This window comes from Arvicanthis niloticus, chromosome 10 (assembly GCF_011762505.2).
Source record: "Arvicanthis niloticus isolate mArvNil1 chromosome 10, mArvNil1.pat.X, whole genome shotgun sequence".
Classification (NCBI taxonomy): Eukaryota; Metazoa; Chordata; class Mammalia; order Rodentia; family Muridae; genus Arvicanthis; species Arvicanthis niloticus.
Window position 1 is genome coordinate 23,791,961 of NC_047667.1, and position 27,824 is coordinate 23,819,784.

The 27,824-nt window shown below is 48.0% G+C and overlaps 1 protein-coding gene across 2 annotated transcripts in view; it reads left to right on the plus strand.

The window, feature by feature from the left end:
- The window catches only part of Syt2 (synaptotagmin 2), a 108,258-nt gene that overhangs the window by 31,658 nt on the left and 48,776 nt on the right, over positions 1 to 27,824 (plus strand). The window contains exon 2 of one of the 2 annotated variants that reach the window (XM_076941246.1): positions 16,918 to 16,993. The exons of the other annotated variant lie outside the window; for it this stretch is intronic. The gene's annotated coding sequence lies outside the window, so the exon portion shown is untranslated. The remainder of the gene's footprint in view (positions 1 to 16,917; positions 16,994 to 27,824) is intronic. 2 annotated transcript variants of the gene reach the window in all.

Here is a 27,824-nt window from a genome sequence, read left to right on the forward strand (position 1 = left end):
TCAAATTGTGGGAAAAAAAAAACTCGCGGGGGAGTCTGGCGGTGGGGTCCCACTGCGGTCCAGCAGCCGGGTCCCGGCAGGCTTTCCTCACTGCCCGGTGGAGGAAGGTCCCACATTCACACAGCCGCTGCAGTTCAAGGTTCCAAAGGCTGGGAATCTGGCAGCAGGCGCAGGAAGACCCAGGCGACAAGTGGAGTCCGGTTTTCCAAAGCTTTTATTGTTTATGGTGTGGTGAATGGGTGTAGATGGTGCTCGCTCCCCCCAAAAAAGTCAGGGGGCCTGGCTTTTTATAGGGAGGAGGAAAAGGGGTGGGAATAACTTAATTAGCTACCCCCTGCCTTTAGATAACTCATTAATATTTTAATCTCTGGAGGTGGAGACCTGCTAATCAGGAGACCTGCAATCAGGAGACCCTCTACCTGATTGATGGTACATGTTAAATGGTCAAGGCCCGACATCAAGCCACAGACTGGGAAGATGGCTCAGCAGCTAAGAGTGGGTACTTCTCTTGTAAAGGATCAGAGTTCGGTGTTCAGTTCCCAGCACTCTTGTCACGTGACTCACAACTGAGTGTAACTCCAACCCGCTTCTGGTCTCTATGGTTACCTGCACTCAGGCACACATGCTTACACACACACACACACACACACATATGCCCCCACACACATATGCCCACACACAGAGAGACACAACTGAAAATTAAAATAAATCTTAAAAAAAAAACCCACAAACTCTAATTTGGACTCACACAGATCATGGAATCAGAACTGGTCTTTTAGGAGATAGTCTTTAATTTTGTAGTTTAGACTCAGAATCCTCCCAAGTGCTGCGATTATGGGTGTATGCTACCATGGCTCTGATAGGACAGAATCTTTACAGTGGTAGTCAAAACTTTTGGGGCCAGGCATGGCGGTACATGCCTGTGATGCCAGCACTCGGGAGCTTGTGAATTTGAGGCCAGTATGGGCTGCCCAGCAAGATCCTATTGTAAAAACAAAACAAAGGTCACCATGATGACTGACTTGTACAGTCTCAGCTCTTGCTCCCAAATGCTGAGGCAGGAGGACTGAGAGTTCAAGGCCAGCCTAGGCCATATGAGACCCTGTCTCAAAACAAACAAACAAACAAACAAACAAACACCACCCAAAGCTGGGTGTATAATTCAGTGCTTGCCTTGCAAGCTCAAGACTGTGGGTTTAATCCCCAGCACTGAAAAAAATATCAAAATGATATCAAAACAGAAGGGAAAAATGAAGTGTTTTTTTAAAAGTTAAATTAGGCACATATGTAAATATCCATTTTAATAGAATTATTACCTGCTCTTAATGTTGTTCTGGGGTTCTATACCTTTAAAATAAGTTCAGAGCTGGGGAGACGGCTCAGTGGCTAGGAGCACTGAGTTCTTCCTGGGTTTGAGTCCTAGCACCCACATACGGGCTCACAACTACCTAGAACTTAAGTCCCAGGAGATATGATGCCCTTTTCTGGCCTCTGTGGTCACTATTTAGACATGGCATGCATGCATACATACATATATACATACATATACACACATACATACATACATATATACACACACACACATACATACATACATACACACATAGTCATTGGCTTTGCCTGGGAAGTGAAAGGGCTTAGTGAGGGGGTGGGGACAGGGGTCATCTCTGATACACAGTATCCTGAAGACCCATCTCTTAGTAGGTTCTTCACATGATTAGCAAGCCTTTACTGCCTGGGAGCTCAGCAAGGGCTTTCAGTTCCTTCCTGTGGATGGCTTGAGCTTCCTCAAAGTATAGTGGCCCGCCATCAAGAAAGTGTTCTGAGGTAGCAAGGAGAAGTGTATTCGTTCCTGTTGCCTTTCCTTCACCACAGCCTATCTTTGGCCAATATCTGTTGGTCACAAAATCCACTGGTCACCTGAAGGGGACATAAACCCTCTCTGTGCAAGTCACATTGTAGGACCAATAGGTGAGATAAGAGATAGCAATGGCAGAGGCCTGCTACACGGATGACGGCTCAGACTCCCTCCTCTAGCCTGTGCTCTTCAGCTAACCTTTCCCTCTCACCGTGATGCTCGTGGTACGTAGAGCACAGCATAGCACAGCAGAGCCACTGCTCTGGTCCAGGTATTAGAGAAGAACTGTGGGTAACACGCATCCAGCGAACTCCTCTGTGAGTAAGGCTAAAATGCTAACTGGGACAACTTCTAATTTGATCCAAGCTATCACACCCACAAAGCCAAGCCCCGTCTGAAGTGAAGTATATATGCCCCATGCCACATACCTCAGCCAAGAAACGGAAGAGAGGAGCTCTCTGTCAGTGTGAACTGAGGGGAGGGGCTTAGTGTGGTAGGAGGTGTGAGGAACACACAAGAGGTTTCAGGAGAAGCCAGTGACCCATCAGGGGAGAGAGACTCCTGTGAATGGTGGCAGGGTTTGTGAGCAGAGACTGGGGCTGAGGCCAGGGCGGGACACATGGCTTCGCACGAAGGGTCAGCGTCTTTGGAGGAAAGGATGCTGTGCTTCACACCTGCCTCCAGCCCTGGAGGTCATCCTCAAGCCTCCTGACCCACAGTCAGTTAGGACTCGGGCTCATTGATTGTGGAAGATGGACAACACTGACTCTGAATCGAGTGGAAGAGAACTGGTGAGCACCCATGGCTTGAACCTCAGCCTGGACCTCACCTGGGCTGTAGCTGTGGGGAAGGCTGGTAGGGTGGAAAAGGCTTTGGTGACACCAGCCTGCTCTGGAGTGGGGGTCGGGGGGTGGGAGATGAGCTGACAGCAGGTTTGCAGTCTTCCTGGTTGTGAAGGAGGCTCTGCCCCAAGTGCTATGCTGGACTGAAGGAAGAGATGTGAAGTATCTATGCCTGATTGCAGGAAGCCTGGAGAGATGTGTGCAATGGCTGGACAGGTTCTTGACTGATCAGCTGGAGAGCTGTCCTTTGGCCCCTGGGTCATGTAAGCTTGTTTATCTGACTGCCTTGGGTAAGGGGTGGTCAGAGAAAGTGGGGGATACAGGGAAACCAGAAAAATACAGTGAGTTCATGTGTTTTATTCTGAAAGCTGGAAGCATTTCTGGCTGATCTTCGGACCTGGAGCGTCGACGTTGTGAGTGTGAACACACGTGGGTGAGCTGGATGTGTAAAAGTCAGCTTGTCCCAGCATCAACGCCTCTGGAGAATCTTTGTTGAGCCTCCAAGTCTACCCAGCCCTCCATCAAATCCCTGTCCCAGCTCTGTGTTCGTGCCTCTACGTGATCCTGGTTGTTTTGTGCATTTTCTCTACTGCTCTAAAAGTTTTCTGAGCGCAGAGCCCGATTAGTGTGCAAGGCACATGGTAGATGAGAGGCAGTCGTGGGCTGAATGGATGACTGCAGGTTGACTGCGTGGTCCTCGGACTCATTCTAATTCATGTGCCCAGCATGCTCAGATATTCATAGCATCCTATTTTTTCTTAATGTACATCGTGCATATCGCATAAGCTATCCTCATTTTACAGGTTCTTACAGAACCGCTCTGGGGACCCAGTAATAAACAGGAAGGTGATGGCCTAGATTCTGGGCTTTCTCTTAGGAGGCACCAGCAGACAATAATCAAGGCAAAACTATGGGTGGTGGCAAAGACCTGTCATCTCAGCACCTGGGAGATCCAGGCCAGACTGGGCTACATAGTGAGACCGGCCTTAAACAGACAACAAACCCCATCAGGATAAAAGTGGCTGAATAGTGGTAGAGTCTTATGTAGTATGCACAAGGCCTTGGCTCTGCTGTCTGATACTGTAAATATAAGAAAAAGGAAAGAAAGACAGATAGGGCTGGACAGAAGGCTCAGCAGTTAAGAACACTGGTTTCTCTTCTAGAGGACGCATGTTCGATTCCTAGCACTCCCGTGGCACCTCACAATCCTCTGTCACTCCACTTTTCAGGGATCCAGATGCCCTCTTTTGGTCCATCCTAGACACTGCATGCATGTGTTGCTCAGATGCACAGGCAGACAACACACATACACATAAACTAAAGATTATATCTTTAAAAAGAAGAAGGAAAGAATAGCAGGGTGCTTTCCAAGAGCCCTGGCTGATGGCAGTGGCTGAAGCTGGCAGCTGTGAGGAGTAGCAGTGCTTCCTGGAGGAAACACTTGAGAGTGGAGAGATCAATACAGAGGATCTGAGGCTCCCAAGGCTGAGGGGAAAACTTGTCAGGCTGGTCCTGGTGGAAACCAGCATGGTGGATGGAGGTGACACACAAGGAGTGCCCATGTCACCAGAGTAGTGTCTGAAGGTTGAGAATTTGGAGTTATGCTCAACAAGGGAGATGGGGCCAGGTGAGTGGGACCAAGAGGTCAGAGCATGGTGTCAGCATTCCCCACTGAGCCCTTTGGAGTTCTTGGCTTGTTTTCAGCTGAGGAGAGGCGGTTTGTTTACTGTTTCTGAAGAGTGCCATGGTTGACAATGACTGGTGCTCTGTCAGCAGTGTGGATATGGATGAGAATGTAAACCTGCATGGTTCCACTCACACGCAAGCTACTCCAGCTTCCACGCCTACGCTTGTGTGCACAGACTCTCACACAGATGCTCACGTATGCCAACATGTCAAGCTGACATCTGGAAAATGACACATCTGCTGTCATGTGTTCAGATTCACACATCTCTCTGCCTGAGATACACACTCACCTGCCCACGCACCTGCCCATGTCACCCTCAGGCTTCACGTCTGTGTGAAACGTGCAACGTGCACGGGGCACTCCCGCTAGGAACCAGCCCTTCAGCCAAGCACTCGCACGCAGCTGCCGAACTGCAAATGAGATCAGAGCTCCGCCAGGGATTGTCCTCTCTGCGGAGCGTGAATGTGCTAAATAAATCTCTCAGCCTCAAATAAATCCTGTACAGATGTAGGAAATGCATTAAAGGCTGGAAAACTTGCGGCAGCTGGCAACAGTAGAGACCGAGTAGTAAATCTGGGAAGGGCCAACCACTGAGCCTGGGGAGCCGGCGAGGGATAGAGTGTGACTCCCACCTTGAGGGCCTCCCAAGGTGACCATGGCCTCCTCCTTGAGTGATATGTCCTTTCAGTTGGAGACAGCTATCCCTCCTCTGGAGTATTGGTCTTTGCAACGCAGAGGCATCTGTCTTGTTTGGTTCATTCTGAGAGGAAAGTGACCCTTGAACTTATTCAAACTGTTTCTAGAGGATAGAAATGAGAGTCAATACGTTTTTCGTTTGTTTGCACTGAATTTAAATATAACTTGATGACTCTTTCATGCATGTAACTGACATCTGAGGATGGTGGTTTTATTATATGATTGTTTATTCTCACTTACTATTTTTTTTTTTTTTTTTGAGACAGAATCTTGCTATATAGACTAGGCTAGCCCCAGCTTCCTGAGTGCCAGGATTATGGGCATTTGACACCATGCCTAGCTCTTTTTTTCTAAACAAACAAACAAAAAAAAAAAAACAAAAACAAAAAAAAAAAAACAAAAAAAAAACCAAAACCTGACACTGGAGATTGAAGCTGGCCCTGAACCACATCACCAGTGTGTGTGTGTGTGTGTGTGTGTGTGTATACACACGTGTACACATGTGCATATGCCACAGGGCATCTGTGGAGGTCAGAAAACAACTTATGAGAGCCAGTTCTCTCCTTCTGCCATGTGGGTCTTAGGGATCGAACTCCGGTCGTCAGGCTTGGCAGCAAGTACTTTTCCCCACTGAGTCCTCTCACCAGCCCCTTCACTTGCCTCTGTACGTAGGCATCTCATCACAGAAACTGACCTGCCACACCCAGTCCTTCATGACCAGCCCACTGTTTAGTCTAGAAGACATCTCATTTCAATTTATAAAGCAAGGATGAATAGTATGTACGGCTCATTCAGTCCCTGCCTCCAGTGATGTATTAGTGTCTAATAAATCTAGGCCCGTGTCTACACTGTGTGACAGCTCGTTTGTCAGTTCTTCATCCCAGAAATATTCTTTTAGCTCCCTGCTTCCCAACCATGGGCCCAGATGTCAGGCGAGAAAGTGAAGAAAGTTTTCATTCCTTTACACATGGGCACACAGCTGGATGGCAAGACTCGTGTTGGAGCCTGGGCTGTCATCTGAAGGTGGCTTCATGGTGGATAAAACGTTTTTTTAAGTTGTTTGCAGTTCCTAGATAATGTGTCTAGAGATAAATTTTTATTTATTTAGAATTTGCTGGCATTTTTTTTTTAATGTGTAGGTTGATATCTTTTATCACCTCTGGAAGCCTTTTCAGCCTTTATCTCACAAATTACCTTGGATCCCCACCCCCCATTGTAATTTCGATTAAATATGTGTTTTTTTCACAGAATCCTTTGCGTCTTTCACTCTTTTTTTTCTATACCTGCCACGTTTTTGTCACTGGGTTCAGAAAGCATATAATTTAATTTTTAAACATTTATTTTATGTGTATGGATGTTCATGCATGTATGTCTGTGTACCATGCACATGCCTAGTGCTTGAGGAGACCAGAAAGGACATTTGATCTCTTAGAACTTGAGTTACAGACAGCTACGAGCCACCATGTGGGTGCTTGGGAATTCAACCTGGGTCCTCTAGAAAAACAGCCACTGAGTGGCTCTTAACAACTGAGCCATCTCTCCAGCCCTAGAGGGCAAAATTATTTTTTAATGTGCTAGAAATTGAACCCAAGGCCTGTGATGTGCCACTGAGATATACCCCAACCCTTCCATGTCTTTTCATGTAAGGATACTGACCCAGCACAAGGACCTCCTCATGACCTTATCTAAACATAATTACCTCTCAAAGCTCCCAGCCCCAAACACTAAGTGTGATGGTTTGTATATGCTTGACCCAGGGAGTGGCACTATTAGGAGGTGTGGCCTTGTTGGAGTGGGTGTGGCCTTGTTGGAGTGGGTGTGGCCTTGTTGGAGTTGATGTGTCACTGTGGGCATGGTCTTTAAGACCCACATCCTAGCTGCCTGGAAGCGATTCTTCTAGCAGATGAAGATGAAGAACTTTCAGCTCCTCCTGCTCCATATCTGCCTGGACGCTACCGTGTTCCTACCTTGATGATAATGGACTGAACCTCTGAACCTGTAAGCCAGCCCCAATTAAATGTTGTCCTTATAAGACTTGCTTTGGTCATGGTGTCTGTTCACAGAAGTAGACCCTAACTAAGACACTAAGGGTCTGCAACATAGAGATTTTAGAAAGACACAAGCATTTAGTCCATAACATTACAGTTATTGGAAGCTTTATTGTTTAAAAAGGATGTAGCACTTTTGATATTTTTTGTTTTCCTACTGAATTTTTCAAATGTTGGCTTTTTACATCAACAGCAGTTTTCTAGTCAGTATCTACTGATCCCAGTATGAACGTCTCTGTGAGGCTCATGTTATCTCCGTTTCTGCCCTGTCTTCCTAAAGGCATCTCGAGGGTCCTCATACCCTTAACTTTCTTCTCTCCTTCCCTTCTGCCCTTCTTTTTTTTGTAGCTATGTGGCCCCCAGTTTGCCTCAAACTCACTATGTAGCCCAGGATGGCCTTGAGCTCATGACAATCCTCCTATCTCAGCCTCCTGTGTCTTGGGATTACAGACGTGAGTCACCATGCCCAGCTCTGGATTGTCGGTTAACTCTCTGCTAAGTACTGTCTTTTTCTTTCCATGTAGCCCAGCCTGACCTTGAACTCCTGACTATCGTTAGGCTGAGATTATGCTTGTGTGCCACCATGGATTTTGCTAAACACTGTTTTGATGAACATTTGTTGTCTTCCTCTAGAGAGAACAATTTTCCAAGTGTATGTGGAGGGTCTGTGTGTATGTGTATGTCTGTGTGTGTATCTGTGTGTATGTGTGTGTGTCTGTGTGTTGCTTGTGAACCCAGGGCCTAGAAACATGCTGTATAACTAAACCATACTTATTGGATTTTTCCATTTAAATTACTATATTTATCTTTTTTTAAAGATTTATTTAACTTTTAAAAATTATGTGTATGTGTGTGCGGAGTATATGTACACATGGATACAGGTACCTGTGGAGGCCAGAGGTGTCAGATCCCCTGGAGCTGGAGTTACAGGCAGTTTTGAGCCACTTGATATGGATGCTGGGAACTGAACTTGGGTCCTACAAGAGAACACAATTCTCTTAACCATCAGTGAGCACTCTCTCCAGGCCCTTATTTACTTATTCTGAGGCAGGATCTCAGGTAGCCCAGGCTGACCTTGAACTCACCATGTAGCTGAGGATGGATGACTGTGAACATCTGAGCTCCTGCCTTACCCTTCAAGTGCTGAGATGACAGGCATCTGGCACTACAGCTGTTTTGTGAAGTGCTTTCAGACTGAACCAGGCCTGCAAGCATGCGAGACAGGTCCTCTAGAAGCCAAACTCTGCCCCAGTTCCATTTCTGATTTTTAATTTTCTCTTTCCATTCAGAGATCACTTGTATTTATATCTTTAGAGAGCCCGGGAACATTCTTAAGGTTGGACACCCAATTCTGTTTGAAGGCTTATGTTTCCATGAGCAGAGTATGAAACGTCAGATTCACTTCCATCTGCCTTCATTCTGGTAGGTACATGATAGGAGGTTCCTGTTCTAGTCCCAGTAAAGGACAAGAGGCAGTTGGGAGCTCTGGTGAACTCTGGCCACAGACTCTGTTTCTCTAATCAAAGGGGCAGAGGAGCTACTGAACCACAAAGCCCTGAAAGCACATTTCTTTCTTTTCTTTTTTTCTTTGTTCGTTTTGTTTTTCTGAGACAGAGTTTCTTTGTGTAACCTTGGCTGTCCTAAAACTAGCAATGTAGACCAGGCTGGGCTCTCAAACTCAGAGATCTGCCTGCCTCTGCTTCCTGAGTGCTGGAATTAAAGACATCCACCATCATTTCCTAGCCAAAAATACCTTTCTGTCTGGACCTGTAGCTCTGGGTTTTCTCTGTCTGCTGTATAGTGGCCCAGTCTTTCTTTGGGGTATTGTTAGGACCCCCTCTTTATGCAGTTGCTAATCATTGCCAGGTCAATCCTCATGAAAGTGGGTCTGCCTCAGGAGGTGTGAGCTTGACCAACCATAGCCCTGTGCTGGAATCAGGAGCTGTGACCCTGACCTAGGCAAGAGAACAGTCCTGCTTCTCCTTGGCTCTGATTCAAGCCAAGGTAGATCATGGGCTGGCTCTGGGTCTCATTCATTCCCCATGCCTCTGTTAGATTGTTTTCAAAGAAGAAGGGAGGGTCATGACTTTGCTTCCTAATAGAGGACTCTTATCACACTGGTTGGACATCTGTAGAGATGATGTAAAAGTTACTGGAGTTGAATGGGTACCACCTGTTTCTTTCTCTGATCTAACTGCTTATTGGGTCAGCTGATGCCAACAGAAATGGTGGGCTGTTTATCACATGGCCCTCTTCCAGTTGTTTGTTTGTCTTAGTCTTGTTATATAGCCTAGGCTGGTTTGGAACTCATTACATAGCATGAGCTGGTCTGGGACTCATAGTCCACCTGCCTCAGTCTCCTGAGTACTGGACTTACAGGCAGGCCACCAACTACACTCAGTTGGACTGGTCCTCTGACCAGCCTCACATACCTCAGCATGGACCAGGTGACAGACCGAGACCCCACTCACCCCCAGATCCTAGAGAGCCTTCGTGAGGATGGAGTTAGGATCCAGAAATGAGAGGCAAATCTGGAGAGCCATGTTTGAAGTTGGCTGCCATCACAGGTCATTGGCAAGTTGTTTCTCTTGTCTCATCAAGGGTAAGGTACATCTGTGCTTGACTAGTCAGCCTGTGCTGATCACAGAGCAGAGGACACATGAAGGATGGATTCAGTGCAGAGCGGTGACTGGGGCTGTGGGAGGAGGCTCCCCGACACTGCCGCCTTTGTAGCTGCTTTCAGATCTTAGGTAGGCAGAAGGTGAGTCACACGCCTCCTTCCACCCATGCTGTTGAGAGCTAGCATTGGACATTATGGATGGCCATGGCCACATTCTGCTCCCAGCTCTCAGGGAGTACAGTAATTAATCGTAGCAGAGACTTCATTAATCTTGATTTAGTGCCCAATGTAGTGTCCTCTTTTCCCCCTTCTCTTTCATTGTCTACACAGTAAGTGACTGAAGGAAGCGTTGATTCCTAGAGAAAGCAGGTTAGGGACTGGGGCGGGGATGCCACAGTTCAGCTTCTTGGAGCCTCACTATCCTCCAGCCAGACTAATTGCACTGCAGAGAGATTAAATGGATGGATACCCATCCTTCCTCTTGTCTCTCATCCTGCCCCCTGCTCCCTTCTAGTCTTGGTTCCCAAGCCCAGAGGACAGCAGCATGTTCTAGTTCCTTCCGCCTGCACCCCAAGCTCAGGTGGGGTCCTCTGGGACTTCATACAATGCTGAGGGCTAATCTAACATTGAACATCATCCTAGACACTGAAAACTCCTAGCTTGGGGACCCTGGCTCTTATTAGGAGGGGTGTTCTTGGGGTCTCTCCTCTCTCTTGGCTTGTGATGGGCCATCTCCCCATGCCCCCAGTGACCACAGGCATATGCGCCCGGGAGTCAGTGAGAGCTGCTGAATGCTTGGGCAGCATGTGACCTCACTGCTAGCTGTGTCCTGGACCCACATCCTCCTCCCACAGCAACCATGACGCATGGCACCAGACGGATGGTAGTGTCTCTGTGAGTTGACCGAATGAGAGAGCTAGGTTTCATTTTTTTTCTACTCAGCTATGGTTCTAAGTTCTAGTAAAGACAAGAATTACACATCAGCTGGGATTTCTAAGAAGTATCCTGTTTGAAGAGTCCCAGAGACTGATCAGTGATGTGATGCCAGAGTCTCTTTTTGTGTTAGGAGCTGCTTGGGCATAGTGTTTTCATGGCTTATATGGAACTGAAGTACAATGAGTATGTTAAGTGAACCCCCAACTCTCAGAATCAGCCACATGTCCCCAAGTTCAGGAGGCATAGATAAAACTGAGCTCTAGACATCTGAGTGCCACGGGTCTTCCTCCACACTCCCTGTACCTGCTCATCGTATGTCCTGGCTTGTTAGCCTTTGCTTGGTGTCTACTTCAAGAAATGTATGTGGCATCAAAACAAAGGCTATCAACTCCCCAAGTTGTTGCCTCTTGTGCTGGTTTGAATAGGTTTGGCCCTATAGCCACAAGTGTTTGAATGTTTGACCCATGAAGACCACTTTTAGGAGGTGCAGCCTTATTGGAGGAGGTGTGGCCTTGTTGGAGGGGGTGTGGCTTTGGTTGAGGAGGTGTGGCTTTGGTGGAGGAAGTGTGTTACTGTGGAGGTGGGCTATGCTTAAGCTTATGGAGGAGGTCTCCTATGCTTAAGCTCCACCCAGTGTGGACTTTCCGTCTCTTCCTGGTTGTCTGTTGGTTCCTCCAGCATCAAGTCTGCCTGCACAACCCCATGCTTCCTGCCACGATGATAATGGACTAAACCTCTGAACTGTAAGCCAGCTGTAATTAAATGTTAAATGAGAGAGCCAGGTTTCATTTTCAACTAAGGTTGCCTTAGTCATGGTCTCTCTTCACAGCAATGAAACGCCAACTAAGACATCTTCCATCAGGGCTTTGGCTTCCCTGTCTGTGAGAGATGCCCTGATTAGTGGGGAGTAAGACTCCAGCCTCAAACCTAGCTCTGGGCCACAGCACCTATGCAATCTCATGCAAACTTATTAACTACTTTTCCTTTGAAAGTGGGCAAAGAAGCATCTGCTGCAGAAATTCTCCACGGACTGAGTGGACTACACTGAATGGCCAGCACAGGGCCTGGTGTGGAACAAGCAGGCTACAGATGGTCATTGTCATTATGGTCTTTTCTCCCAAATAAAAGGCCTCCTTCTCATTGCCCCAGGCTCTGGCCTTGTAGATTTTATAATATTACCCACGGACATCACTCTCAATTTCCACTCATAACTAAATACAGAATGGAAGCACAATCTCGGTGATGTTTTAGTGTTTGCTTGAGCGATATGTTATAAACTTCCTAAAGCGCCTTCATGTGTATCGCCCATTTATCTCCCACAGCACACCTGAGGGGCCTAGACTGCATGAGAGGAAAAATTTAAGGCAGACGCTGTGTGTCTTTGGTGCAACTTTCTGTATGTGCATCAGAGCACGGGGATGAATGTGAGCACACAGTCATGTGTGTCTGTGATTGTGAGTAGCAGTTGTGCTTTTGTAGGTTAGTATATGTCAAAGCATCTCTTCTGTTCCCACAAGAGTCCTTGCATCCACTTCTGTCCTGCTACTCGGTGGGCTTTGGCGGTGTTGGCGGGAGAGCAGCTAAAGCTACCAGGAAGCCTGCTGAGGGTTCAGCAAGGGGCTCACATGGGATTTATTTCCAGTGGACGTGACACAATATAGCATCACTACCTCTTTCTGGAAGCACTTAGACAGACACAGCTGCAGTGTGGCCCTTGGCTCTTTGTCTCCTTCCTCCTACCCAGCTTTGATTGATTATGGAAACCTTGTTCCCCAAGCTCTCAGCATCTCCAATGGGATGCTGAGTATTTGAGGCCACAGATATACACTGCAGGGACTAGAGATCAGAGTCTCTTTCTGTCCTGGCCTTCAGCTGTCTCTCTGTGAATCTCTACTCCTCTGTGGCTCCAGCTCCTAAGTAGATACTCCCTGCATCTGCCCATCCTGACCAGACTCTGCCTCCTCTCTTCCTCCAGCTCTAAGGTGAGCATGTATTTCTGCTATTGCATCTTTTTGGGTTGGGTCTTCTCTGACAGTTTTTTTTTTTTTTTTTCATTTCTAATCATCTAGCTATTAATCAGTCATTCCCTTTATCTGGAGTGGGCTTTGTCTTTCCAATCACACACACAGGCACACACCCCACAGACACACATAGACACACACACACAGATACATACACACATGCATAGACACAGACACACACACAGGCACAGACACATACAGATACAGACACACATACACACACATGCATAGACACACACAGACACACACAGAGACACATTTTGATACATGCATACACACACAAGCAATCACACACGTGCACACACCTATACATACAGACACACACACATGCACATAGACACACATAGACACATGCACAAACACACACAAGCAAACATACATAGACATGCACACACACCATGGTAAAGACTATGGGCTGAGATTCAAGCGATGTTAGACTTATGGTGGTGGGAACATGCTGTTCCCAGAGAGCCAAGAGACTGCAGGTATGTCAGACTGTGTCTTGGGCATGCCTAGGCACCTCCACTGTCAGCTCTAGAGTCCTCCCCTTTATTCATGTTCAGGACATTGTTGCAGCCTGAGATGCCCCACGTTTGGGGGCCAAAATGTCACGGGCTACTCTGTCAGTGTTGGAACCCACACTGCCAAAAGCCTTAGGGACTAACTTGTTAGCCCACACTGCCCCAAGCAGCTCCGGTCTGTGGGTCGGGGTTCAGCAAGAGAGAGAGTGAGGATGGACGAGGAATGGAGACCAGACAGAGTGTGATTCAATCCCGTTTATTCTTCAGTCTCTCTTCTTCTCTCCAAGTCCCAAGTCTTGAGTTCCTAGTCCCTAGTTCCTAGTCCCTAGTGTCTCCAAGTTCCAAGTTACTTCTTCCAAGTGCTTAGTGTCTAATAACTAACTCCAAGTTGTTCTCCAAGTTGTACTCTCTAACCTAATTCCTAGTTCCAAGTTGTACTCTACTCTTCTGTCTGCCTCTTGCCTTTTATAAGTCTCACTTCTAAGACATGCCTCTGAGTCACGCCTTTAAGTCATGCCCTTAGGCCTTGTCTCTAAATCTGATCTCTAAGTCACGCCCTTAAGTCTCTAAATCACAGCTTTAAGTCTCACACACCCAAGGGAAGATCCTGGGTATCTAAAGCAAGATGTTATCAGAGTGTGCTCAGCTGTTGTAGGCTGATGTAATCAAGTCTCTCATCAGGGTATATGGCTCAAGATGGCTGCAAGGATGATAGCCACCTTCTGTCGGCTCTCCACAGGACATGGGAAGGGGTCAGCATCCTAGGGGTCCTGAGCCAGCCAGGGCTACTCTGTGAGATGGAGACTGTCCCAGTTTCCTGGATGGGAAACTTTTTCTTGTACTTAGATTTGTGGCATTTTGACAAGTAGGCTGGCTCTAGCTTCTGCTGACACAGCACACTGAAGTGTTAGATCACTAGGGGAATTTGAGTTAAATCCATGGTTTGGCCCTGTGACAACCTAGGTAGCTTTTTCTACTTAGAGCTGCTGACAAACTTACTTACTTGGCTCTTTAATGAAATAAATCAGTTCCCTTTTTTTTCCTGCTTCTAAAATTAACAATTATGAACCTAAAATTCTGTTCAGATAATAAAATATACACTTTGTACTGGTAATCACCTAGGAAGAGAGACAAGGCGGAGGGAACAAGTCGGGGAGAGAAGGGACTTTGAGGACCCCACCCCAATCACCACCACAGGGATTCTAAAGAAACCCTAAAGGAGAGGATGAAGAGGTCAGGGGTCATTCCTGAGGTAATGTTCCTTCTCTCTGGGATTCTGAGATTGCACCGCAAAAGCCTTTTCAGGTGGCTGAGGCCTCTCTGAAGCAGAGATGTACACCCCAAGCTGACTCTTGTCTGCGTGGCTCTGGTTCAGTGTGGACACACAGTCAGAAGCTCTGCAGCCAGTTACCTGACAAGTGCCCTCAGGAAGGACCTTGGTCAAGTATACTTAGCCCAAGAATTGGTATGGAAGAGGTGCTGTTGTTTTATTTTTTGTAATGAAATCAGTTTAAAATCATTGGAGATAACATTCTGAAAGGAAATCAGAATGCTCAAAAAGACATCTGTACAGTGTCTAGACAGGACAGGACCTTTGATCTCATATTTACATAAGACATGAAAGCAAACGCATCAGTCTTTCATTCCTTCTCTCTCCCTCCTCCTTTCCTTCTTCTCTGTTTTTCTTTCTCTCTCACCCCCTCACTGTGTGTGTATGTGTGTGTCTGTGTGTCTGTCTGTCTTTAAGACACACACATATATACTTATTTATACTTTATATACTTATACTTATATATATACTTATTTATACTTTAAGACACACACATATATACTTATTTATTTGTGTATGTGTGCACACGGTATGGGCTTATGTGCACTGTGTGTGCAGGTGCCTGTGGAGGCCAGAGCATGTTAGATCCCCTGGAACTTGAGTTACAGGTAGTTCTGGTTGTCTGATGTGGGTGTTGGGAACCAAACCCCAGACCTTTGGAGGAACAGTAAGTGCTCTTAACCTCTGAGCCATCTCTCCAGTCCTCAAATGAATATGTTTTATTATATGTTGTGATTGTACCTCAATGTAGTTTGGAAAGCAAAAACAGGGCCAGTGAAGACAATTGGAACCCACTGCTGTCACAGGCTGTCACATGCTGTCAGGAAACCTAAGTAGGACTGGGATGAGCCACCTTCATTCCAGCTAAGGATGGCCCAGAATAAGGGGCCTGGGGCTAAGTTTTTCCAGGGGTGTCTTCCTAGGCAAATCCTATACTCCTGAGTTAACTCCCCAACCCTCAGAAACCTCTTGGGGAGTTAGAAAGGGACTGGGGTGTCTTCCCTTCCTCTACCCCTCCCCTGTATTCACACCTCTTGTTTAGGGAAGCCTGGGTTCATTCACATGATGAGTGGACTCACCAGTCCTACCTGTGTTGGATAAAAGGGAGGCATGTGAAGTGGAAGACTGTATGCCCAGGTAGCTGGCACACTGCCCAGCCACTCCCCAGAACAGATGGAGACAAGTCTCCTGCCTTGAGACCCACCATCTCTGTGGCTAGGGCAGGTGGGATCCTGGAACCTGTACCTCTTTATGTATGCTCCTGCAAGAAGCAGGCTCTCTTTTCTTCCTGGGTTCCTGCTGCTCTGAGTTTCATGTGCTGCTGCTATACCCAGAATCCCAACCGAAGACGTTTCTAAAATGTCAGATTCCCATAACCCTATCCTGTCTGTCCAGTATTGCTGGTGACATTCTGACATTCTGGAAACACAGGTGAAGTGCCCTAGCACATGCCAGGCACTGTGCTAGACACTGAGGCATTTGGAATGTCAAGGCCAGCCTTTTCTTCACATCCCCAGGTTATACAAATAAAGGGTTAACAGAACAGAGAGGCTCTGCACTAATCTTTGGGGGCCACAAGAAGTCATCAGGAGCCCTTTTAATACTATGGCTATTTAGCAGAATAATAGTAATAGATTCTCCCTTAGGGCCTATAACCTGTTGAGCCACAGACTCCTGGTCCTGATAATGGTGTCAGTTATGGGATCTTTCTCACAGAGTCGGCCTTCCATCAAAGCAGAAAGTGATTGGTCATTGCTATAATGTTTGTGCCACATTGCACAAACCAGAGAGCTGCTTCTTGTAGTTGATGGCATTTAACACAGAGTCCCACAACTGGTCAGCGTGCCTGCCGAGAATAAGAGACAGCATGGTGCTCAGCCCTAAATGGGGCACCTCTACCACACTCCAGCCTTAGGGATCATCGTGGAAGAGGGGGCGAATGACTGCGAATGACTGCAAAGAAACAGTGCTTTCCCAAACACAACAGGGCAAACGCACATGCAGTTCACAGAGACCGTGACAGCGCGCACAACACTTGTACAAGTTCTAGCCAGACAAAAGTCCCAGTATAAAGAGGAGGGAGGTTGCCATTAGGTCCTGCCACTAGCTGAGGGACATTTGACAGCTGGTGGGAGACAGAGAGCCATTTATTGTCTAGGGTGTGACCTCTGGTCGGCGGGGAATGCTGAAGGGATTGAACACCTGAGAACATTTGAACAACACTGACTGTACGAGGTGGGTTTAAAGACAGAGAACATGCAATTGGGTCAGGAGGGAGATGGGGTGAATATGATCAAAATATATTGTATACAGCTCTCAAATAATTAACAAAACACTATTTAAAATGTGACGTTCTAGGTACAAAGAAAGAAATTAAGAGTGAGACCGGGAAGCAGGCAGAGAGGAAGCAGTGTTTGAGGTTTCACAGCAGTGGGTAAGTCTGTGGGGTACCGACTGGGGTGTCCAGTGCTGAGCACGAAGAGTGAATGAAGAGATAAGGGGTTGGATGAGGTTGGACTTGACTCCTCTTGAGTCTTTAGAACTAACCATGAGTTTGCAGGAAACAGGAGGAGCTGAGCAAGGAATGGAAGCACCTGGCTGGTCCAGAGTGTGGGACCATGTGTGCAGAACACAGAGTGTGAGACTGTGTGCAGGGCACAGAGTGTGGGACCGTGTGTGCAGGACACAGAGTGTGGGACCATGTGTGCAGAACACAGAGTGTGAGACTGTGTGTGCAGAACACAGAGTGTGAGACTGTGTGTGCAGGACACAGAGTGTGAGACTGTGTGCAGGACACAGAGTGTGGGACTGTGTGCAGGACACAGAGTGTGGGACCATGTGTATAGGACACAGAGTGTGGGACCATGTGTATAGGACACAGAGTGTGGGACCATGTGTATAGGACACAGAGTGTGGGACTGTGTGCAGGACACAGAGTGTGAGACTGTGTGTGCAGGATGAATGATCTGTTTCATCCACTTAACCAATGACATGAAAAGGGAGAAGGAGGCTGGGTGTAAGGGTGCACACTTGCAATCTCAGCACTTGGCGGGAGGAGGCAGGAGGACCAGCTACATAGTGAATTCAAGGCCAGCTTTAGTTACATGAGACACTGTCTCAAGAAAGCAAAACAAAACGGTGAAAAGAATCTTATAGAATCAAAGGAACACAACAACCAAAAAGTAACAGGTGTTAACTGGAGGAGGTTTTTGTTTTCTTGTTTGTTCTGAGACAGCTCCGACTAGCTTAGAATTCTTCACAGTGTAGGCCAGGCTAGCCCTGGGCCTTCTGCTTCTCAAGTGTTGAGATTATAGGTGTGTGTGACCACACTTTGCAGTTAAAGAGGCTTTAAGAAGGCATTTTGAGCCCTTTAGGGATATTTGACTGTGAATTCTTCCTAGTGATGCCTGCTGTATACGAGGGATGTGCTTCCAGCGGCCTTTAGGGTAGAAAGCTGTACTGAAATACTTAGCAAATAGCATGGTATCCTGTTTCATTTTAAAATAACACCAAGAACAAGACACAGAACCCCTATAGTCCCAGGTGTGAAGGGTAACAGGCAAAATGAGACTGAAAGTGTTCATAGATGTTGGCACTCACAGGCTCTTTCCCCCGTTCTATGTAAATTTTAAGAATGTTTGTAATGAAAGTTCTTTTCATAAAGATGCCCTCAAGAACAGACCATGAGCTATGAACCGATACAGAATGTGGTGGGGAAAACTGATTGGGAAGAAACCCAATGAATGGCCCAGGACTGCATGTATGGAATGTATGTGGTGGGGGACACCTAGCCAATACTGGGAAGGACCAGCAAGGGCTGGAGAGCAGATGCACTGCAGGGGACTTCACTGTGTCTACAGGAAAGGATTGCCAGCTTTGTCTGTGAACCCAAGCTGCAGGGCCACTTTCCTGCTAAGAGAATGGCTTCCACAGCCTCCTGTAAGATCAAATGGCACACTCTTCCACTCTTCCAGGGACAAACGGATGGCTTAAGGTCTTTTTCTTGTTTTTTTTAATCTATAAAAAGATCTGTTTAGCTAGGTGGTGGTGACACACCCTTTTAATCTTACTTAGCACATGGGAGGCAGAAGCAGGCAGATCTCTCTGAGTTCCAGACCAGCCTGGTCTACAGAGCAAGTTCCGTGTGTGTGTGTGTGTGTGTGTGTGTGTGTGTGTGTGTGTGTGTGTGTGTGTGTATGTGTGTGTATGTGTGTGTATGTGTGTGTTAGTTGTTGTTCTCTTGCTGTGATGAAACACCATGACTAACATGGCAACTTACAAAAGAAAGCATTTAACTGGGGGTCTTGGAGGTTTGCTTACAGTTTCAGAGGGTTAGTCCCTGACCATCACGGTGGGGCATGAGGTAGCAGGCAGGCAAGCGTTTGAATATATGAGCCTATGGGGGGCATTCTCACCTGAGCCACTACAGAATCCTTCCACTCATTGGTGGGCTGGTGGGCAGAGGTAACTTGGCCACTGCTCTTTGTTTACATACCCACGATCCTGGTATTCAAAGGGAGTATGTAAGAGAGATGTGCCAGAGCTGGGGCAGAGCAGAGTTCAGTGACTCGGCTGGCACACAGAGCATATCCAGGACCTCTACTGTGGCCTGCTGCTGTCCCCTCCCATGGGCAAAGAGCAAGTATTTCCTCTCCAGCCCTGGCACCACTGCCTCTGTCATTAGACAATTACTCACCATGTGCCAGACACTTTGCTATTATTATTTTATTTGAGACAGAGTCGTTTGTAGCCCAAGCTGACCTGGAACTCATAAACCTTCTTTTTATTTATTTATTTTGATTTTTCTCAAGACAAATTTTCACTGTGTATCACTGGCTGTCCTAAAACTCACCATGTAGACCAGGTTGGCCTCAAACTCACAGAGATCTGTTTGCCTCTGTCTCCTGGGGGCTAGGATTAAAGGTTTGCACCACCACACTGTACTCCTGGTATTCGGACAGCCTTAGCATTGTGTGTGGTTGTGCACGTGCCACGGTGTCAGAGGACAATCATCAGGATTTTGTCCTTCTATTCTGGGGCTTCTGAGGTTCAAACTTGGCTTGATTAGGCTTGATGGCCAGCACCTTTACCTACTAAGTGACCTCCGTGTCCCCAATCTTGAATTTCTGATTTGCTTGACTTTACCTTAGTATCTTAGTTTTACTGCTCTGAACAGACACCATGACCAAGGCAAGTCTTATAAAGGACAACATTTAATTGGGGCTGGCTTACAGGTTCAGAGGTTCAGTCCATTGTCATCAAGGCAGGAACATGGCAGCATCCAGGTAGGCATGGTGCAGGAGGAGCTGAGAGTTCTACATCTTCACTTGAAGGAAGCCAGGAACAGACTGGGCATTCTCAGGCAGCTGGGAGGAAGATCTCCAAGCCCGCCTCCAGAGTGACTCACTTTCTCCAACAAGGCCACACCTCCTAATAGTGCCACTCCCTGGGACAAGCATATGCAAACCATCACACTTAGTTAAGTCTGAGCTAACCATCAAGCAAAGCCTTGTGTCATGCCAAAAGCCTGTATTTGGGACCACAGAGCACATGGCTGAAGAAGTTAGGAGCCTGCACACTCAGCCCAGAGAAGGTGGGACCCGGGGATCGCCTCAGCCACTCAGCTCCACCCCCTACTGATGATTGACATTTGTCCTGTTGGTACCTGTGTTGTATCTGCCTGTGGTGTGGTCATGTGTGTGTCTCCTCACTGGAGTGGGAGCTGCCTGAGGTCAGACACCATTATTGTATGTCCAGTCGTTATTATATGTCCAGCCATGAATGCAGTTTTGGTGCGTGGCGCACTCTCAAGGTGTTTGCCAGGTGAATTAGTGATGGACTAAGTAGGTGAAATAAATGACTAGTTTTACAGCCAACTTTGATCAAATCGGGACCTCTTTTGCACACCACCCTATTTAAAAAACCGCGACGCTCCCTTCGTGTCCGCAAACCCTTCAGAGGCTGCATGTACAGTGTCTCTCAGCGGTTGAGTACCTGCTCAGCAAACATGAGGCCCTGGATTCAGTTCCCAGCACCGAGAGAGATACATTTAAAATTTTCCAGTAAGCACTCCAGCAGGGCTGGTGGAGCGGGCCAGCACCTACAGGGCGTTCTCTTTGAACACCTGCCCCCTTGGAGCACAAAGCAGAGCTGGCAGGCTGCTGATGGATGTGGGCTTGGCATGAAAAATTGAGGCCATGGGCTGAGCTCTCCCTGCCAGGCTGCTCGAGGGCTGCAGAATGGTGCAGGGCGGCCATGAGGGAATGTTATCGATGGCCTGACGCGACATTTGGGGGAATTAGCTTGCCCTCACATGTAATTATGACGCATAGAATTATACAAAGGGACAGAGCTGGATGCGGGAAAGAAGAAATGGTTTGTACCCAGCAGTGATGGTAAGTGAGCCAGGGAGAAAGGCCAAGCCATCCATCTCTTCCAGGTGCTTCCTGATCTGCAGTTGGTTGGGCTAGCAGGTGGCTTTGGGGGTGGGGTGGGGGGAGGCAGTGCCCGAAGAAATTAGGAGCCTGCACACTCGGCTCACAGAAGGTGGGACCCCAGGATCTCCTCAGCCACTCAGCTGCACCCCTACTGATGATTGACATTTGTCCTGTTGGTACCTGTGTTGTATCTGCCTGTGGTGTAGTCACCGCCCTAAGCCTCAGGGTTCGGAACTGAAAGCCCACAGGGCTTGGGTGGTCCCTAAGGGTCTTCCGCCTTAGATTTCTTCTGACAAGCACTTTGCACTCAGCTTTAGTGTCTGGCACAGTGCTTGGCAAATGGGTATTTACTGAATGAATGCCAATAAATATATGAATTTTAGGGTTCATGAGGATAAGGGAACTTTGTTGTTTTGAGAGAGAGTCTTGTTATGTAGCACAGGCTGGCTTTGAACTTGGGATCATCCTGCCTCAGCTGTGCAGATACTGGAATTGCAGGCATGTACCACCAAGTCTGGTGAGGAGTTTTGTGCCTTTTCTAATTGCTCTGTCTGCCCTCAGCATGTAGAACAGTGTCAGACATAGTACATGCTCAGTGAGCATTTGCTGATTGACTAAATGAGTGTGAAGAGAATGAATGCAGAGGTGTGAAACTGTGGCAGGGAAACCAGAAACTCCATGGCAGGGCTGACAGGCTGGGGGAAGGGAAGCTGGGACAGAATTCTGCTCCTTGCAAGCATGGCTCCATGCCCATATGGTCATTGGCAGTAGCCTCAGGACCATCTCTCCTGTCTTTTGGGGTGATGGTTCTCAAAATGCAGCCCAGCTCAGAGATTCCCAGCTCAGACTCTTCCAGGAAGACTGAACTAAACCCTTATTTCAACTGAATCTGGAATTGAGCCTGGGAATATGTGTTCTATGGAAAATTCCAGAAGGTTTTTTTTTTTTTTTTTTTTTTTTTTTTTTTTTTTTTTAATACCTCTTAAAATCTAGGAGCCAGTGGTTATAGCTGTCTGGAAAGGGATTTCTTGCCTTTCTCTGATATTCTGGACTTGTTGTAGCCTCTGCTTACTGAGGGCATGCTTTGCCACGTCGTCCTGCCTTGTGAGACATGGGTATCACTGTTTCTTCACATTTGAGGAAACCGAGGCTCTGACAAGCTAGTGACATTGCCTCAGGTCATAGCAGTGAGCCAGTAATAGGGTCAGCATCCCTAGAGGGTGATCTCTTTCACACCTACCCTCAGCCTGCTTCAGCCTCTTGTCTGGACCTTGGTGGAGGAGAGCTGTCATTTCCACTGTAGTGACCTTGTGCTCTGGCCCATTTTGATGGACACATGGGAGGTGGAGAGCATCCTCTCTCTGCGGACAATCATCAGTCTGTTTTCACTGAAGACCTACATGCTAGGCCCTGTGCCGAGAGAGTCTGTGGGCTGCTGGTAAGGTCCTTTAGGAAGCAGCCCTGACCCTATCGACCAGACTGTCTGTCCCTCACCCCACCTTACATGTCAGCAGCTGTCACCTGCTCGGCAGATGGGCCGACTGGCAGTATCCCTCCCTGGGCTGTTCCCAGATTGGCTCCGTTGTACCCTGGCTGCCCCTGAGCTACAGCCATCTGTGCCTGAGAGAGACTAAACATCACAGAAGGGCAGACAGGGCCCTCGCAGCCCTTCTAGGTTGTGAGGAGAGAGTTTGGGACCTCTTAGTACTTAGACCTCCTGTACTCAGTTCAGGCACCTGAGGCCCAGCACAAAGATGGGCCTGTTGAATCTTTCTGAGGTGGAAACTACTTGTATCTAAGCCATCTCTTTTGGTAGCTTTCTATCTGTCAGCTAAGTGACCCTGGGTGTCTCTCCACTGCAGTCAGAATTCCTGGAACCCCTTCTCTGAGGGGGATGAACAAGAAGAGGCAAGAGCAATGCTGTCTGTTCCTGGTTTAATTCAGCCATTTTTTTTTTCTGGCTTTACTTTCATAACTGATTCAGCTTAGCGCCTTTATTAATTTATTTGTTTGTATTTATGAGATAGAATCTTACTATATAACCCAGGCTGGCTTTGAACTCATGATTCTTATTCCTCACTTAGCCAGGAATTGGGATTATAGGCCCATGTTCTGTTGCCTGGCGGTCATTCCCTTTCTAATAGGAAATACAGAACCTTGCAGCTTACAGTGCATTTGGTACAGCCAAAGAAGAAGGCACTGCTTCAGCTGCAAAGGTTCATTAAGAGAAGGAGAGAGAGATTGATCTTTGGGAAGCCCAGCCACATCCCAGCCTCAAGCCCCAGCCCCAGGAGCCTAGAAGCTCAGAAGTGTTTTAATTCAACAAACGCTTACGTTCACTCTGTGCCTGGCTTTTAGGAAGGGAAACTCAGCTGCTTTATGTTCCTCTGACCAGGAGCAGGGTCCAGGGGCTCTTCACCGACAGCACAGTGTCCCTGATGGGAAGGAGTTGACATTTTCCCAGGCAACCTGGCCACCCCTTTTTGAAAGCATTTGGTTTCACATTTCCCTAGAAAATGAGGACTTTTAGGATAAAAACTAACATCAACAACCAAAAAAAAAAAAAAAAAAAAAAAAAAAAAAGGACTACCGCATTGCAGTGCGGCAGAGATGCAGGCTGCCCCGCAGAGCACGGGGACTCTCCCAGCACTCGGGCTGCTGCCTCCTCGCCCCCTCAGGCAGCTGCTGTCACAGCCCTGAAGCCTAGATGGGGGAGGGGGCTCTGCTCTCGGCTACTGAGCTCTGGACTGCCCAGGCAGAACTCAGGAAGCAACAGTAGAGACCTAGGTAGGGATGGTATGTCTGTCTGGGGAAGGGGAGGGGTGACGGAGGGGGAGGGCAGCAGACAGGGTTCCAAACTGGGAGGCAGCCTGCCACCTACCTTGTGGCTTGTACTCAGAACCTTCAGTTAAGACCCATGTTGCCGGGTGTGTGTGTGTGGGGAGGTGCATTGAGAGTGAGAGGCCCTCTTAATTCTCTCCATGGTCTCTCAAAATAAAAATGGGTGGGGGTGCCTTTTCCATCCACCCACTTAGAGTATCCCAGTTTAGAGATTCAAACCCATAGACCATCGGGGCTGAAAGGGAGCTAAGAGATCATCTTATCCAGCCCCTTTATCCTCAGGAGAAGAAGGCAGTTTAGCCAAGGTCACTCAGCTGGGGCAGAGCTGCTTGTAGAGCCCAGAGGCAAGGCAAGAAGGGATGGGAGCCTGCAGAGGGAAACCCAGCCAGAGGGCTCTCAACAGGGGCCAGCGGCTTCCTCCTGACTCACTAATGAAGTCATCCAGTAGCTGTTCAAGGCAGCCACAGAGGTGATAACGGGATTTGTGTGATGTGTCCCCTTCCTCCTGCTTGTGCATATACATGTGTGCATATATATGTATGTATGGGAGTAGGGATGTGTACACGAATATGAATGTGTGTGCACACAGGTACACACACATGAGGAAGTGTACACATGGGTAAATGTTTCAAAGCTCACCCCCCCTCCACTGCCACACTGTGTTGTAACACTACTGATGACACTGGCCAGGTCTTTGTCTTCCAAGGGCTTCTGCAGCCCCTTCTGGACCTCCCACAGCCCTGGCAAAGTCCAGGTCCTGCCCCAGGCTTGGACTTTCAGCTTCCTTGAGTTGGGATCCCAGGTATGCACTGGGTATAGGGTGAGTGGTGTCGGTGTGGGCAGGACACACTTGGAGCCCCCTTGCCCTTTGGTTTGTACAATAGCACAAGGCGTCCAGACGTTTGCTGCTTCTCTTGCTGCCTGTCCTTCAACTACAAGCTGGTACCTTAGGAGTTACTTCTGAAAAAAAAAAAGTTTTCATTGTTATTTAAACCATGTGTATGTGTTTTGTCTCTGTGTGTAAGGGTGTCCACAGGGGTAAGATGTGTCAGATCCCTCTACGTCTAGAGTTATGGTAGTTGCCCACTGCCTGACATGGGTGCTGGGAATGTAACTCCAGTCTGACATAAGAGCTGCACCTGCTCCGGACCGTCTCTCCAGCATCTCCTCATGCTTCTCCTCTCTCCTCACAGCTGATCCAACCCCAAAGCCTGGTTCAGCTACTAACACAGAGGTTCTCCATCTTCCTGATGCTGCAACCCCTTAATACAGTTCCTCATGGTGTGGTGACCCCCAAACCATAAAATTATTTTTATTGCTACTTCATAACTGTAATTTCGGTACTGTTCTGGACTGTGATCTAAACATCTTAGGCGACCCTTGTTGAGAGGGTTGGTCAACCCCACAGGGGTCGAGACCCACAGGTTGAGAACCACTGTATTAACATCTCTCCTGTGTTATGCACAGTCTAAATGATCTACCTAAAATACACTTTCTTCCTCACTGTACTGTTAGTAATCTGTCCAGCCTCCAAATCAGATCAAGCCTTTTTTTTTCCTCCAAGAAGCCCCCCTGGATTTCCATTTGTTTCACAGCACGGTCCCATATATATTTTTATATCACTGATTACATCACAGATATAATGTCATGTGTATATCTGTGTATGCGATCAGTGGCTGGTGTCACCTCTGCAAGCAAGCCAAGCACTCTGTGAGGACAAGGCCTTGTTTGCTTTTGCTTATCAGCTAAGCATTAACCCTTAGTTGCTGAGTGGACGGAGGAATTGGCAGGTGAGTAGAGGCAGGCTTTGTGGACAGAGGCAGGTGGAATTCGGTGCTAAGAGCGGTGGCTGGGTCCCCAGCACAGCAGGAAGCTGGTCCATCAGTAGGGGGATACAGACAGCAGAAAGGCCATGGAGAATGTTGTCTCCTTGGGTCATGTGACTGAAAATATTAGACCCTGGGAGCAATTAGTTAAGTTAATTAGCTCGTCTATTTAAGCAGCAGCTAAAGCAACGGGGCCTGAAGACCATTTTGGGAAAGACACTCAATTATTTGCACCAGTGTCACCCTAATTTCCCAGTAAGCTCGGCTGTGCCTGAGCAAGGGAAGAGGCTTGAACACTCAATTAATTTCCCTGTTTGGAGGCTGGAGTGGGAGGAGGCTAGCGAAGAGTGGGCTGTTAGTGCCCGGAAGTCCCAGTGGCCATCTTACTACTGAGCATTGACCCTTCTGATAAAGACACAGGTGACCCAAAGAGAGACTGATTTAGTCAAGGTCACCCAGCAAGTCAGAGCCAGTGACATGCCAGATCCCAGGTCCCTGCTTCCCAACCCAGGACCTCCACTTTACTGCTGGGTATCACCATGGTGACAGAGTGACACAGCATGGCTCACCTAGGGTGATGTCCAGAAATGAGTCCCTACCTCTATTCTAGATTCTGGGCCCCTGTTTTGTCCAGTGCTTATCTGAAGTGGGGTTGGACAGATTTTAATTCCACTTCCTAGACTATGAGGAGAGAGTAGTTCACAGTTGTAGTCGTTCTCTGATACAAGGTCAGCAGTCAAAGATGATGAAGTGTTTACCGTGTGCCTATGCTGTGCAGGTGAGGCGGGTAACTGCAAAGAACCCACAATATACCAGCAGAGCCCCTTGGCACTGGTGAAGGACAGAGCAGAAGGGAGTTCATGAGGCCTGGGTGTTGAGGGCGGGAGTGAGGAGCTTTGACTAACTGAATCAGGAAGCAGTGCAGGGGAGTGGGCAGGGCGGAGACTGTGGGCAGTGCTGGGGCCCGAGGCCTGAGTGCTGAGTGACCAGGTGGGGTCATGGGGAGGGGCCATGGGGAAGGGCCATGGGGAAGGGCCATGGGGAGGAGCCATGGGGAAGGGCCATTGGGAAAAGGCCATGAGGAGGAGCCATGGGGAGGAGCCATAGGGAGGGGCCATGGGGAGGGGCCATGGGGAGGGGCCATTGGGAAAGGGCCATGGGGAGGAACCATGGGGAGGAGCCATGGGGAGGGGCCATTGGAGAAGGGCCATTGGGGAGGGGCCATGGGGAGGGGCCATGGGGAGGAGCCATGGGGAGGGGCCATGGGGAGGAACCATGGGGAGGAGCCATTGGGGAAGGGCCATGGGGAGGAGCCATGGAGAGGGGCCATTGGGGAAGGGCCATTGGGAGGGCCTTCACCGTCAGAAAGTAGCACATTGGCTGGGTGCTTTTGGGAAAGAGTGATGTTAAGGGGTTTTGTTTGTTTTTTTCCCAGTTAGAAGGATGCCATTGAGATAATAAACCATATATTATATGGAAAAAGACAAGGACATTCTGCACTGGGAAGGGACATGATCTCCACGGATTGTTAGTTAAGGGCCTGCACTGCTGGCTTAGGAATCAAAACTCAAAGTGATAGTGGGAAAGAGAATTAGCACCTGAGCCCAAAGATTCAGGATAGAATTCAGTTACAGGCATGGGTTTTTTCCTCTAGGATTCAAGAATAGGTGACTTCCGGGCTGGAGAGATGGCTCAGCGGCTAAGAGCACTGAATGCTTTTCCAGAGGTCCTGAGTTCAATTCCCAGCAACCACATGGTGGCTCACAACCATCTGTAATGGGATCCAATGCCCTCTTCTGGTGTGTCTGAAGATAGCAATAGTGTACTCATATAAATAAATAAATCTTAAAAAAAAAAAAATAGGTGACTTCCAAAGGCATGTGTCCTGTCCAGAGCTTCTTCTGAACCCCACATCTGCATGCCTGCAGGATGTTGGGCCTCAATTAGTCTAGACCTCTAAACTGGGCATGTCCAAAACCAAACTCCAGTCGCCCTGCACTCTGGTGACAGACTCCACTGTTGCTGCAGGGACACACTCCAGAGTCCCAGAAGTTGCCCTGGACGCCTGGCTCTCCCTTGCTTTCTGATGCAGCTTCTCAGTCAGCAGGGAGCCTTCTAGCCACGCCAGCCCACTCTTGGCCTTTCTACTTGCACTACTTTC